Source organism: Netta rufina (genome assembly GCF_964035555.1).
Source record: "Netta rufina genome assembly, chromosome: 2".
Lineage (NCBI taxonomy): Eukaryota > Metazoa > Chordata > Aves > Anseriformes > Anatidae > Netta > Netta rufina.
The window spans coordinates 68,534,247-68,547,831 of NC_140124.1; positions in this window are offsets into that span (position 1 = coordinate 68,534,247).

Below are 13,585 nucleotides of genomic sequence, written 5' to 3' on the forward strand. Positions count from 1 at the left end.
TGTCAGTTACAGCATCCTAGGTGATTCTTTTATTTTTTTTTCCTCCACCAACAAATCTTTACTTGTGTATGTTCCTTTATTTTTGGAAAGGTCTTGCAAAGTGCATTTATGAGTTAACTCCATGACCTTATTCCATATTCCAAGAAAATCTCTTTTGCTTGCCATTATGGACTAAAGGAGGAAATAAATTACTTATAAGTAATCTTTTGTGTTAATAAGGGCCTTTATTTTTAACCTGGTTTGTTTTAATTATTTCTTTTATTTATGCCTCCCATGCTCCTGAGCATAAATAAGCCCTTGTTTATCCACTTAACCATTTAACCACTGCTTGTTAATCATGGCAGCTTTTTGGTTTGCTTATTGTTTGGGAAAGAATTTGGTACAGAATTGCATGTGTACTCTGGGGGGCAGGAAATAATAAGAAAACTCAAGTTAGGGAAGTAATTAAAGTTATACTTTGTTTCCAGAGGGATTTTATGTGTGGTGTGGGTAATAGCTCAGAATTTGTTACTGGAAGTTTTTCTTTCACCTGTTTAAAAATCTTTATATTAAAATGAATACTTAATATAAAAATACTTAATATAAAACTCCTGGCTATTCAGGCAGTTTATAGACATTAATTTTATTCTTGCCTATGAGGCAGAAAAGTCCTATCTCCATTTCACTGATGAAACAGACTTGCCCAAAGTTGCCTTAGTAGTAAGTCTGTGGTGAGCAGGGAATAGGTGTTAATACCCTCAGTTGCTCTCTGCCCCAAGTCCAACAGAGCCCTTCCATACCTAAAATGAAACGGTACCAATATAAACTCAGTTTCTTTTACCCCAGCATTAGAGATCTTAAATTGTTTCTATTCTGTGGTCTATGCTAGCATGATTTAAAGTTAAATTCAGGGAGCCATAAAATAGGCTTCCTGTGTTTAAAGCTTCTTTGCATTTTGTGCATCGTTACTGTGTTTCTCTATTCTGTTTTCTACAAACAGGACAGAAGTAGTAGTGGTAGGAGAAACATACCTTTTGCTTTCAGGTTACTTGTCCTAGTCTTGTCCACTTCGCAACTAGCCAAAGCTGCAAGGAATTGTTATAAGGAACTGAGCATAATGCCAGATTTGTATTTTTCTTCACTCGTAGAAATGCAAAGACAATAATGCAATGAAGAGCATGCACGCACTCTACTTAGAGTGTAGTGCTAGTGTAACTCTTCTATATCTGGATCAATTCCTTTTTTAATTTTTTTCTTAAATGTGGTAGTAGTGTATTGCTTCTCTACACTTCTGGATATTTAATGCTTTTCTTTGTTAAGAGTTCTCAGCTTTGTGCTTCTTCTTCTCTTGCTCCTTATGTTATATTTAAAGTATTACCTTACAATTTTTTCATTACACCTGGAGTACTATGTCCAGTTTCAGGCTTCACAGGACAAGGAACTTTTGGAGGTACAAGGGAGTGGAGTATTTTACAAAGAAAAGCTGAGATTCCAGAAGGGGAGTCCAGGGGAGGATCTTATCAATGTATAAATAGCTGAAGGAGGGGTGGCAGCAAAGAAGACAGAGCCAGGCTCTTTTCAGGGTGCCCAGTGACAGGACAAGTGGCAATGGGCACAAACTGAAACATAGGACCTCCCACCTGAATGTTAGGAAACACTTTTTTTATATATACTGAAAGTGTGACAGCACTGGCATTTGTTGCCTAGGGAGATTCTCTAAGGATGTGAACCACATGCTCAAAAATTTTCTGGGCATGGTCCTGGGCAACATGTTCTAGTGCAGAATGAAGTATGTGAAGCAAATGTAAGAAATTGGCAGATTAACTTGATGTCAGTACAGAACTATTGAATGTATTCCTTAAAGGAGTTTAAAGTTGATCTTGTTTTTCTGCATTTAGCTCGTACCACCCTCTGGCATGATTTAGTACAGCATGTGATACTGCGTGATGTATCTATTAGAGCGGTTGTTATGCTGCTTGCTGCCTGTTTCCACTGTTTTTTCATCAACATGGTCAGCTGTGACAGATGCCTTCTGAATTCTTCAAAACACAAGTATAAATTCCACTTAAACATTGTGCTCTATCAGGCATTTACATGAGCAGAAATCTTTGTTCTGTAACAGTCCTAGTTTGGTTTTGATTTTATATCGGACTACTATGGCAGGTTGAATGCTTGAACCCCAACAGCACATAAGAAGCTTTGCAACCCAGTCTTCTATGCATTTCTGGCTGCATACTACAAAGGTATTTCTTCATGTTGTGCTTATATGTGACTTCAAAACTGCAAGCACTCATACAGGTTTGATTACATGAGAAATAGCACAGTATTTTGCAGGACTAAGTATTACAAGTAAACATCTCTCAGCAGAGAGATAAGGACACTACAGTCTGTACTCAGGAAGTAGGTTATGTTACAGGCTAGGTATAGAAAGTAGAGACACCCAAATGTACAAGTAAGTGACTTACATGTGTCTTAGCCTTAATTTGAATGGCCAGGTCCAGCTAAATAGTTGTCCCTCGTGATTGAAGCAGCAATAGGAATTAAAGTGCCCCATCTGTGGTTTAAAAGTACCCTATCAGAAAAGAGTTGAGGGGGTGGCATGGCTCATACTACTGTGACTGAGGAGAGAAAAGCCATATCATACAGTGGTGAGCAGTGCTGTTGAAAGATAAGTGGCTTCTCTGTGGCTCACTGTGTCTTTAGATGTAGCCTGCTATATCAATATTCTCATGCTTAATCCTGTAAATCTGCTTATTCTTGCATACAGGTAAAGGTATACCTATTTATTTTGAACTTGATGGGTGTTTAAGATAGATATTTGCCATCACAAGATTTGGACAATCACAGACATTTCTACAAAGAGGATTTGAGGCCCCTGAAAGGCTTTAATGCATAAAGCAGAGTTCACATAGGCTTCAGGCAACTACGCAGTATTTAAGCTCTTTAGGCTTTAACATGCCTTTAATCTTTTGTTACACTAGCCTAAAGTTAGGATTATTTATTTTGCCTACTCTCCAAATTTTGGTACTGGAAAATCATTTTAGTGAGAAATAGACTAAAAACTGCCCTTAATAAGCAGTACAGGTTAACAGCTGTTGCTGTGCTATGCCCAGTTTACACTATCCAGTGCAATGCAATTGATGTTAAAATCTAACAGAGGGCTTGGGCTTCTTTGAATGAAGACCATATTCTTGCTGTTAAGCAGTATCAACACCCTTGATTTTAACAAAAGAAAACAGATTCTATGTAGCTATATAGGTAAGAAGTGACTTAAAAGTGGCTAATCTGTGATAAGTATCACACATAATTTCCATGAACTCCTTATCCTTATTTATTGATTCGTGTGTGACTGTACAAGCTTGGCTTCCAAATTCCATTTCTCCTGGGATTAAAGCAGCCCATGATTAAACAGCCAGGATTGCATGCTTGCCTGATATGAGGCCATGTATTGCCTCATGCTTTTGGATCCTAAGGCATATTAGGTAGAGGCAGCATGAACTGACAATGTCAGACTGGGTAATTTTTGCATTGCAGGACAACTTCAATACTTTTCACTTTTCCCAGATAAAAGCTCTTTTTTCCCCCAACAATTTGAAGCATGGACTGTGTACATATGATACCTGTTTGTTTGGTTTCTAAATAGAAATGTCACTACTTGGGATAGTTAGCTTTCTTTTGACAGCTGAATTCATATGGAGAACAGAGGTATAGCTGTGTATCAGAAGTGTGCAGTGCAGTTTCTTTTACTGGCTGTATTTCTCTGTTGTGGTAGGATGAGGAAAGAAAGTGAAGGAGAGAAAGAAAAATCCAGATGTACTGGACAGCAAGAGTGTTAATGTTTGGCTATCCTATTTTTCCATTGTATAATGTTGAATGCAACAGATACAACTCAGGCTTCAGTAATGACACTAAGAATCAGGACTGGGATTTTTCAAAGTAATCTAAGAAAAATCTCTAAATCCTGCTTTCCTGCTTGGAAAATGCCAAGTTCAAACACCACAGAAGACTGCTCTGTACTGTCTCCATGTTTACAAAACTTCCTTGCTGTCTGTGAAGATCCACCTTGAAGACAGATTCATCTCAAATAAAAACTTTGACCAGAAACATTCATTTTTGGGATTTTGAGACTTCATGTTTGGAAATAGTATGGCTCCTCTCGGTCATCATCTTTGCAAGTCCTTCAGAGCTGAGAGTAGCTGTGCCATGCTTGTTAATCATGTTTGGTACACATGCAGGTGACAGAAGAAGGAAGCTGTACATGCTTTAGTATGAGGCTTTTTTGGGCTCCTAGATTTCTTCTTTCAGAGCTATGACTGAATGGAGTTTAACTGTTCTCTTTCTGGTAATGACTTAATGATAAAATGTATTTATTTTTTTTTTTTAAAGCATAGATACTTATGTTGGCACAGATTAGGGAGCTTCAGTTCAATTTTTTTTGTTGTTGTATTTTTTTTTCCAGATTAATATTACTCAGAACAGTTTTTTATAAGTAGGTTTCAGTATTTAGCCTTTATACTCTGTTTAGTGCACTTACTGAGACTCACAGAAGTAGCTATCTGCATCTCTTCTTCCATTTGTTCATTTCTATTATAACTTCAATAGAATTGGTAACCTGTGTTATTTTCTCATCCTCATGTAGTAGATAATAGTACATGTTTGAAGCTCATCACAACAGCAAATACATGTAAGATAGCATACAACACATCATCCGTTCAAAATTGCCCCAGCAAGGAGGGATGGCAGTGCATTCTGTTACTTCTGCTATTTCTCACAAAAATGAGTGGGGTTTTTTTGTGTGTGTATTTTTTTTTGTTTTTTTTCTGTTCATGGATTTTGTAAGGCAGCAACAGAAGAAGCTGAGATAGCTACGTGAGGAAGTGGTCCTTCAGAAGAATGCTGTTCCTTTTTTTGGGGGGAGCAACCTATACCAGATTGCTTATAGTTCATATCTCTATTGTGCCTCTGCTCTTGCACTTTACTTTTTTCTCTCTTCTATTCCTGGTTACTAGTTTTATATAAGTAATTTTTCTACTACTTTACACCATGACAGATGAGCCACTATGGAGTGTTCATGGGTTTATTCTTCTGAGCCAATGGTATATGTACTATTTCTTCATGCAAAGAGATGCAACCATACTTCCTTGAATACTCATGTAGTCTCATAACCTTGGAGCTCTCTTTGCATGAAAAGATGAAGGAGAAACGTCATATCATGTGCTATTGCTTGTGGAGTCTATTAATATCCAACTACCAAAGCACTAGTTCTAGTAGCCTGTGAGCTGCACATTGCTGTAGGGAGTAACATGTTCTTCCTATTAAGCACAGATTTATATTTTTTATTATTCTAGTGATAAATAAAAATACATTTTTCTAACAGGTGTAATTTCATTTTGGTTAATGTATGAGCTACATCCTGACTAGCTTTCAATGTGTGTAGTCAATTGTTGATTTATTTTGACTGCATGGAATAACTGATGGTTATGACTCTAACCTAATTTAGTCTCTTTGCCTCTGGAATGCTGGTATCCAAAAGCAAATCAGGTGATTTACTTGGATTTGTTACTCAGAAGTCTATAGCTGACACTACAGATTTTTTTTTAAACAAGGGATTAATAAACTTCTGTTCAGATACATCTCCCTGTTTCTCTATGGTTTTCTATAAAAAAACTGTATTGTTTGCAAGATGTGCAGTAACTACAGCTTCATCTAGATTCTATTGAATGTAGTCCATTGCACAATTTACTGTAAAGTCTTTTATCATATGAGCAGCACAGACTGCAGATCTATTGTTATTTCAGTGCAATATGACTGTAAGTGCTACTTGCATTTCTGATAACAGAAACCTCAGAAAAGAAGCTAGTGCTTCTGTTCTGCCCAGAGAGAGGGAGCATCTTCCCTAAAGTAGAAGTGTTCAAGAGACCTTTCCATTCTAAATGAAGGACAGAGTGCTACTATGACCTCGTACATTTAATATGCATTAAACTTGCTTCTAATCCAGAATAATTTTTAAAGCATTTGCTTTATTTCAGTTCTTATTTTCTTGAGAAGGATGTAATCTTGTCAGAGATAGTAAATTATAGGCCATGTTGAAGGATGTGGAGCAAAATTTTGAGGGACAGTATCCCACCACTTTGTACAACACAGTCTACTTGGGCATTTTCCTAGCAAGTAGTAGAGAAGTAAAAGAAAAAATAGTTGGGTCTTGTATGTTGCATCTTTTAGAGAAAACATGTAACATATATATATAATACATAACATATAACGTATATATATAATATATAACATATAACATATATATATAATATATATGTTACCAGTTTTACAGTACAAAAATGAATAAGCACTTTTACAAATGATTTCATTTAATTTTGTTACTTACACTTCCCCAGTATTATAACTGAAGCATCAATAGCAGTGAATCTGTTCACGACACTTGTTTCTCCTCCGAAGTTATACTGGGATGGGATTTAGCAGGAAGTCTAAACTGCCTTTTCAATGTGGAGAAATAGGTGAGGCCATGCTTTGGAGAGCTGGCCACTCTAAAAGTCCTCTAAAACAGTACATCCCCTGCAAGCAAAGGGGGAAAAATGGTCAAACTATGAACTTGTTTTTCTTTGCTTAAGCCATTTTTGAAGTAAGGGGTGATGTGGATGTGTTGTCTTTTTCTTTTTTTTTTTTTTTTTTTTAATGGTGTCTTCATTAGAAATACTGCATACTAATACTTCATTTGAGTTTCTTAATTGGCATTCATGTAGCAGATTTCTAATAGTTTATCCTAAGGAAATTCTTGAGCTAAATTAAAATTGAGTTAAGGTTTTGATAATGTTATGCACAGAACATAAATTTTATGGGGAAATTGTAATGGTCCCCAGCCGGAACAGTGTAGTTTGACACTTAACCCTCTCAAAAAATCCCCCACGCAGTTTTTTTTGCTTTGTATCCAGGCATGCGAAGGATAAAGCATTGCAGGAAAATGTATTACATTGTTTATAAAGCGTTTAGTTTCAGGTGCTAAAATGCTTTTCTGTGGCTGAGTAGTTGCAGCTTTTTATCACTGTAGCAGCTTTTTATCAGCTGAGTTGAGGCTGAGTACTTTAGTTGCATTTGCTACCTGAGTGTCTTGGAACATAATCTTCAATGAAGTTTCTAATTTTGCAGTACTGTCTAGTGACAGTCTTTAAACCACCCAGTTATCACTGTAAAGGGTGACACACACACCAAACTCTGTCTTGCTGGTCCTTAAACAACCTTGCAGTAAGAAGCTGGCTTTCAAGATCTTCAGAATTAGTCCTTCAACTTTCATCACAATCAACAGGCAGTTGTCCTCACATGAAGAGCAACAAAACTCCACAGGCACAGAAAAGAAAAACACTGGCACAGGAATGCTGTATGGGGTGAATCTGATGCAGCCCTGCAACTCGCCAGTCTGGTGCATTTATACCATGACTGCTTATTATACATTGTATTTTTCTTTTTTTTATAGGCTATGCATTTAGTCAGTGGCTTTATGCTGCTGTTTTAGGAAATGGCATTGTGTGGCTTTATTCCCCTCAGCTGACAGAGATGTAAGAATTTCATTAGTGTGATAACTGCGCTCATTCTGGCTGAAACAACAAGAAAAATGTAGTTTGAAAGTACCTTCCAGGGCTGCTGTGGTTGTGGCCCAGATATGGCCGTGTCAGAGACCCCAATTCATTTCACAGCCTGTCAGTCCTCTAGATGCCATGTTTGTGAAGCAGGCTCCCACAGGTTTCTCCACAGTGGCAGAAGGGCAGCTGGGCAAAGAGCTTAGTCAGTACTTCAAGCATTGGACACTTGCTGGAGATTCATTCAGGAAACATTTCCGATGCAGTAACTTCCTAAGGCTATCTTAATTAGCACAAAGGCTTGCAACCTTCTCTATGGCAGGATGCTATCTCACAGCAGCAAAATAGAAGTAGATCCTTTTCCCAGCTTGCTATAAAAAGGAACTGTGAGTTTTTAAAGCAATGTGACTGCAAAGCAAAGAACTGCTATTGTCATACATGAGTTATGCGCAAAAAACGCACTCAACTTTATTTAGTTCAAATTTTGAAAGCTTGAGTATTCACAAAATTCATCTCTATGTTCCATTTCCCAGACAGAGAACAGGGTTATGCCATGTGATTTCTGCATCCACTCACACTGCCTACCATACAGCACCCAACTCCTCCTGAATAAACAACAGCCTACAAATTTGTAACAGAAATTGGCAAATAATGTTGAATAATAAATATATTTGAGAAAATGTACTGCGTTGGATGACAATTCATTAAACAGGAAGAGTTGAAATTGATCAAATGAATTGTTTGTTACTAATTATTTGCCTAGTGCTAGCTGTGTTGTGAGACCTTGAGGGTGGGAATAAATTATCTTAATGAGGGATTAGGTTAAGGCATGTTCTAAATTCTCATTTCAAGAGCTAACCCCACCATTAGTATATTTGCCTATAACTGTGAATCTTCTTTAATAGCTGCCTGTCTTCTTTGCACTGTGTAAAATGTTCCCCCTTTCTAAATCCATGTTCTGTAAATGAAATGTGGCCTCCCACATTTTATCTTCATTAGAAACACCAAAGAAACACCTAGGAGGAAATTACTCTTAGGTAGACTGTAGATAATATATCATTATGGAGAAAAACGTTCACACCACAAAGACAGACGAAGTACCAGGTACTTTTTACTATGGGCTGAATGCATCCCTGTTCAGTTTTTGAAAACCTCGCTTGTATAGGGCATGTGGCTTTACAGAGGTGGTTTTCCAAGTGAAAGGAAGATGGAGAATTGGGGATAAACTGCCTTATGCAACTTGGAAAGGAAAGAGGAACAAGGATGCACTTTTTTCCCTGTAGTAGAGTAAGAGTTCCCTTTTATGTTCAAAAGGCCATACAAGCCCAAGTAGCAAATGTTTAAAATGTGATCTTCCTCCAAAAAGTTTCTGTAGCCATGTTATTATCCCATTTAATTACTATTACTGCTCTTAATAATTCATAGCAGAATGAGAGACAGGTAGATGACAGGCCAATTGAGGTAGGGACCATTCCTCATTATATATTTTTGTAACATCTTAACTCTCACTACTGCTGAAATATAACCATGTAATAATAAAACATTCTGTTATGCTCTCCCTGTCTGTCTCCCATTTGCAGTAGTTGACCTCAAAATGCTTTTAAAAGAAAGGGCAGATTATCATCTGTTTATACAGGTGGGTCAGCACGCATGCTCAGCCGACAGTGTGGCAATCAGCACACAGGCACTCAGCTCCCTGTGCCATGCCTCCTATGCATCAGTCGGATGCATGCTCTCTCTCTTAGGTATTGCTTCCTTAAAAGATCAGCAATGCTGGTTGTTGTGTAATTCCAGGATGGAGAAGTAGGAGAACATGTTAGGTGGTCTTGCCTTTCTGTAAACTGTTTAGAATGTATTTGATCAAATGTCCTCTGTATTTTTAAGACATGATAAAATGCTTCCGTTTGCCAAGAGCTTTAGAGCACTTGTTAAAATACGTACCTTCCTTTAGGTTTGGCTGATATGCATGGCTGGTTTTTTTTTTTGTTTGCTTGTTTGTTTCCTAGCTACCTGTCTGCAGCACCTGGCAAGTGATCAGTGGCATTCTGGGAGCACCCACACAATGGTAGGCTATGGATGTGAACGCTCAGAGCCCCTTTGAGATGATGTTCATTTCACTGTGAACAGTCAGGTACTCTGTGCTTCCAGAGAGAGCCGTTTAAGGGCACCCACAGGCCCCTTGCTATTGAGATTCAGAGCAGAAACAAACTTCCCAGCATTCATTATCCTATTCACTATCAATTCAGAGGCAGCACTTGAGTGTTTGTAATTGTGCAGTAAAGATTCATCACATTTGGGGGTCAGCTACCTTGTCAGCTCCACAAACACATACACGCACGCACACAGAGGCAAGAAAAAAAATGAGCTTCATACACTCCATTCATGTCAGAACTCAACAACTTTAAGAGCGCAAATATTCTGCAGTCGCTCATGAAAAGAAATTTTTAATAATAAATATCTAACAATTAATGGGCTGGTAGCTGCAGTTGTCTTCAGGGCATAATATCTAATTTCCTTGCAATGTTTCATATCCTTACTTTTCACGCTGCAACAGTCTATCATTAAAACCGAATGCAGGTTTCTATCACTTTTATTTATTTTTCAAATCAACTTATAAATCAGTGCCAGGCCTTGTTACAGATGAGTTCCAATAAATTATCAGCTGTGGACAAATTCTGAATGTTAAACATCTTCTGTTTCTTCCTTCTCTTTTCTTTTCACTGTGCTCCTGCATAGCCCCCTGAGCCTGGAGCACACAACAGACAGGGGTTTGCAATTTTTCCTTTTAACCTAAATGAGAACCTGGCTACTTAATTGGTATTTAATAATGTATTTTAAAATGTATTTTATTCTCAGGGAAAAAAAAAAAAAAAAAGTAAATACCCAATGATACAACCTAAACAAAATTTACATCTCACAACTAAGACAGATATCAACTCTTTTACTTCTAGATGACAGATAATTCCCAGAGCCACTTTAAACCCTAATGTAAGTCATATTAATTCTTTTACCAAAGTGCTCTGTCATTGCCCTTTGGAAACAGGTCATAAGTGCTTTTGTGAGCTAATGCTAACTTTTCTTTAACTGATTCTTCTCTTCTAAATTGGGTTACTGAAATCAGCAGTGTATTGCTGATTTTGGCATGACACTATCAGTTATGCACATTATTAGTTCTGCCATTAGGCTAAGGTATATCCAGTGAACTACAGTGACATAACCCTGCATGGCTGTTGGGAAATTGTGACTACTGTAATCAGTAAAATGAGCTTTAAAAAATTCAGGATTGCAATAGTCTAAAGCTTTGATGTGAGAGCAAGTGAATTAGCTGAGGGCCTTAGTCTGAATGAACTCTGTATCACATGAATACAGGCATAAGTAAAGATGCCCCAAAATTCCTTCATTTATACAAAGCCTGCTCCAAAATGTTGTGTTTTCTCCCAGTTCTTTTTTGAGTCTCTGCCATTCTGCTTTTTTTCTTTTCTTTTTTGTTTCTTTTCTCTTTCACACCTTTTGGTTTTTCAATACATTTCCTCTGTTGCTAGACATGGTTTCCAATCCACATGGAGAGAGTATGATTTGTTTTATTTTACTACCATGAACTCAAGGAAACTCCAAACCATTGCTTGAACCAAGTAACCAAGTGGAATTTGCCCAATGTTCTTTCAATTCTTCTCCTATTTTCCTTTAGCATTAAACAATGAAACAGAAAACTGTTAGTAGAACAGTTAGTAGATAATTTAACAACTGATATTTCTGGGCTTTGTCTGACATTTACTTTGCTGGATAAATTATATCATTTGGTATATTCTTGAGTGGCAGAAAACCTTAATACTTGGCAAAAAATAAAAGGCGGGGGGAATCCTTGAAGAAAACAGGAAGAATTTCTGCATAGCCTGGCTAAATTTTGATTTGGATGAGAGTTAGAGAATGCAGCAGTTTTAGATGCTTATTTTCTTTCCATCTGAATCTAAACAAAAAAAATAAACCATATCTTCATAGAACTGTAGAATCCTTAAGGTTGGCAAAGACTTCCATGATCATCTAGTCCAATCATAACTTAACAGTTACAGCATCTTCTGTATGTGCCAGCTTCTGGCTTCATCTGAATACAATGAGAAAATGTTTGGTGCATGTTCCGGGTCTTTTCTGATTCCTGCCTAAGAAATCACTTTTAATCTTTTTTAGTCTATCTCTTTTCAGGTACTTGCTGTTATTTCAGTAAAGCAAGTTACTTTCTTCCAATAAATTCTTCCTTCAAATATGTACTCTTGTAATTTGCCAGATGAAGCAGTCTTGTTCCTATGGCAAAGTAATTATATATATGACGTTTCTCCTTGCTCCTTAGATGAGATGCTCTTCAGGGCAAAGACATTGTTTACTTCATGGTCTGCTCTACATCCATTGCAAATACAACATGAAGTGCATAGATAAACACTGGTACAGAGACGAGTCACATACTCTCCCTCTGTTTAAAGACCTAACTGTTTCTACTCTGCATTAGCGACTACTTTTCCCTATTTGTCAGTTCACACAAATGACTGACAAGTGGAATTAAGGGCATCTTGATCTGCAAAATCTTCAAACCTGAGGACAGAGCAACACTACAAGGTGGGCTTTGTTATCTTTCCCTGACCTAATAAATTTAATTCAGCCCATTTGCCCTGTTCACATGATATGAAAAGCTGTCTACAAGTACTGAGCTAGGAATGTGCAATTCACCAATTTTCGTGTGTGTGTGTGCATGTGTGTGTATATGTGCATGTGGGTGCAGGGTGGGGGGAGCAGGGGGACATTTTTGCATCTGGATCCAGTCAGAAAAAGCAATTATTTTTCTTTTCTCCTATTCCTTCCCCATAATACTACCTATATGATAAAAGACACAACATTGTCCATTCTGTCCAGTAAGCCCTTTGAGTTTATTTCAGAAGTGTTTGATAGAGCTGATAGGAGTATAGTTATGTATCCATTTCCACCCTACAGAGGTTAAGCTTGATGGGACAGATGTTCCTATCACCCGCTACAGGTACAAGTCTGTGCTGACAGAAGGACTTATGTTCCTCAGTCAGTGTGAGGAAAGCCTCTGAGTACTTCTTTGGGCCTTTATCACTCCTACCCTCAAGTGACACCTCTCAATCTGCTCCTTCTCAACCTCTCAACTCCTTCTCAACTCCTCTAGAAGTAGGAATCACAGGAAAGTCATGAGTGATCAGAAAGGTAACAGAAAATGTTTTTATACATATATTAACATAAAAAGGAGGACTAAGGAGAATCTCCATCCTTTACTAGATGCTGGGGGAAACTTAGTGATGAGAGACGAGGAAAAGGCTGAGGTGCTTAATGCCTTCTTTGACTCAGTCTTTGGTGGCAAAAACAGTTGTTCTCTGGATACGCAGTACCCTGAGCTGGTGGAAAGGGATGGGAAGCAGAACGTGGCCCTCATAATCCACAAGAAAATGGTTGGCAACCTACTACAGCTCTTGGATGTACGACCTAAGACCTTAGGTCTTTGATGTCGATGAGGCTGGATGGGATCCACCCGAGGATGCTGCGAGAACTGACGGAAGAACTGGCCAAGCTGGTTTCCACCATTTATCAGCAGTCCGGGCTATCAGGGGAGGTCCCAGTCGACTGGCAGCTAGCAAACGTGATGCCCATCTACCAGGCCAGAAGGTAGACCCAGGGAACTATAGGCCTGTTAGTTTGACCTCAGTGCCTGGGAAGCTCATGGAGCAGATTATCGAGTGTCATCACGCAGCACTTGCAGGGCAAGTAGGAAATCAGGTCCAGTCAGCATGGGTTTATGAAAGGCAGGTCCTGCTTGATGAACCTGATCTCCTTCTATGACAAAGTGATGCACTTGGTGGATAAGGGAAAGGCTGTGAATGTGGTCTACTTGACTTCAGCAAGGCTTTTGACACCATTTCCCACAGCATTCTCCTCAAGAAACTGGCATATGCTTAGTTGGGTTAGAAACTGCCCGGGTAGCCAGGCCCAAAGAGTCGTGGTGAATGGAGTTAAAT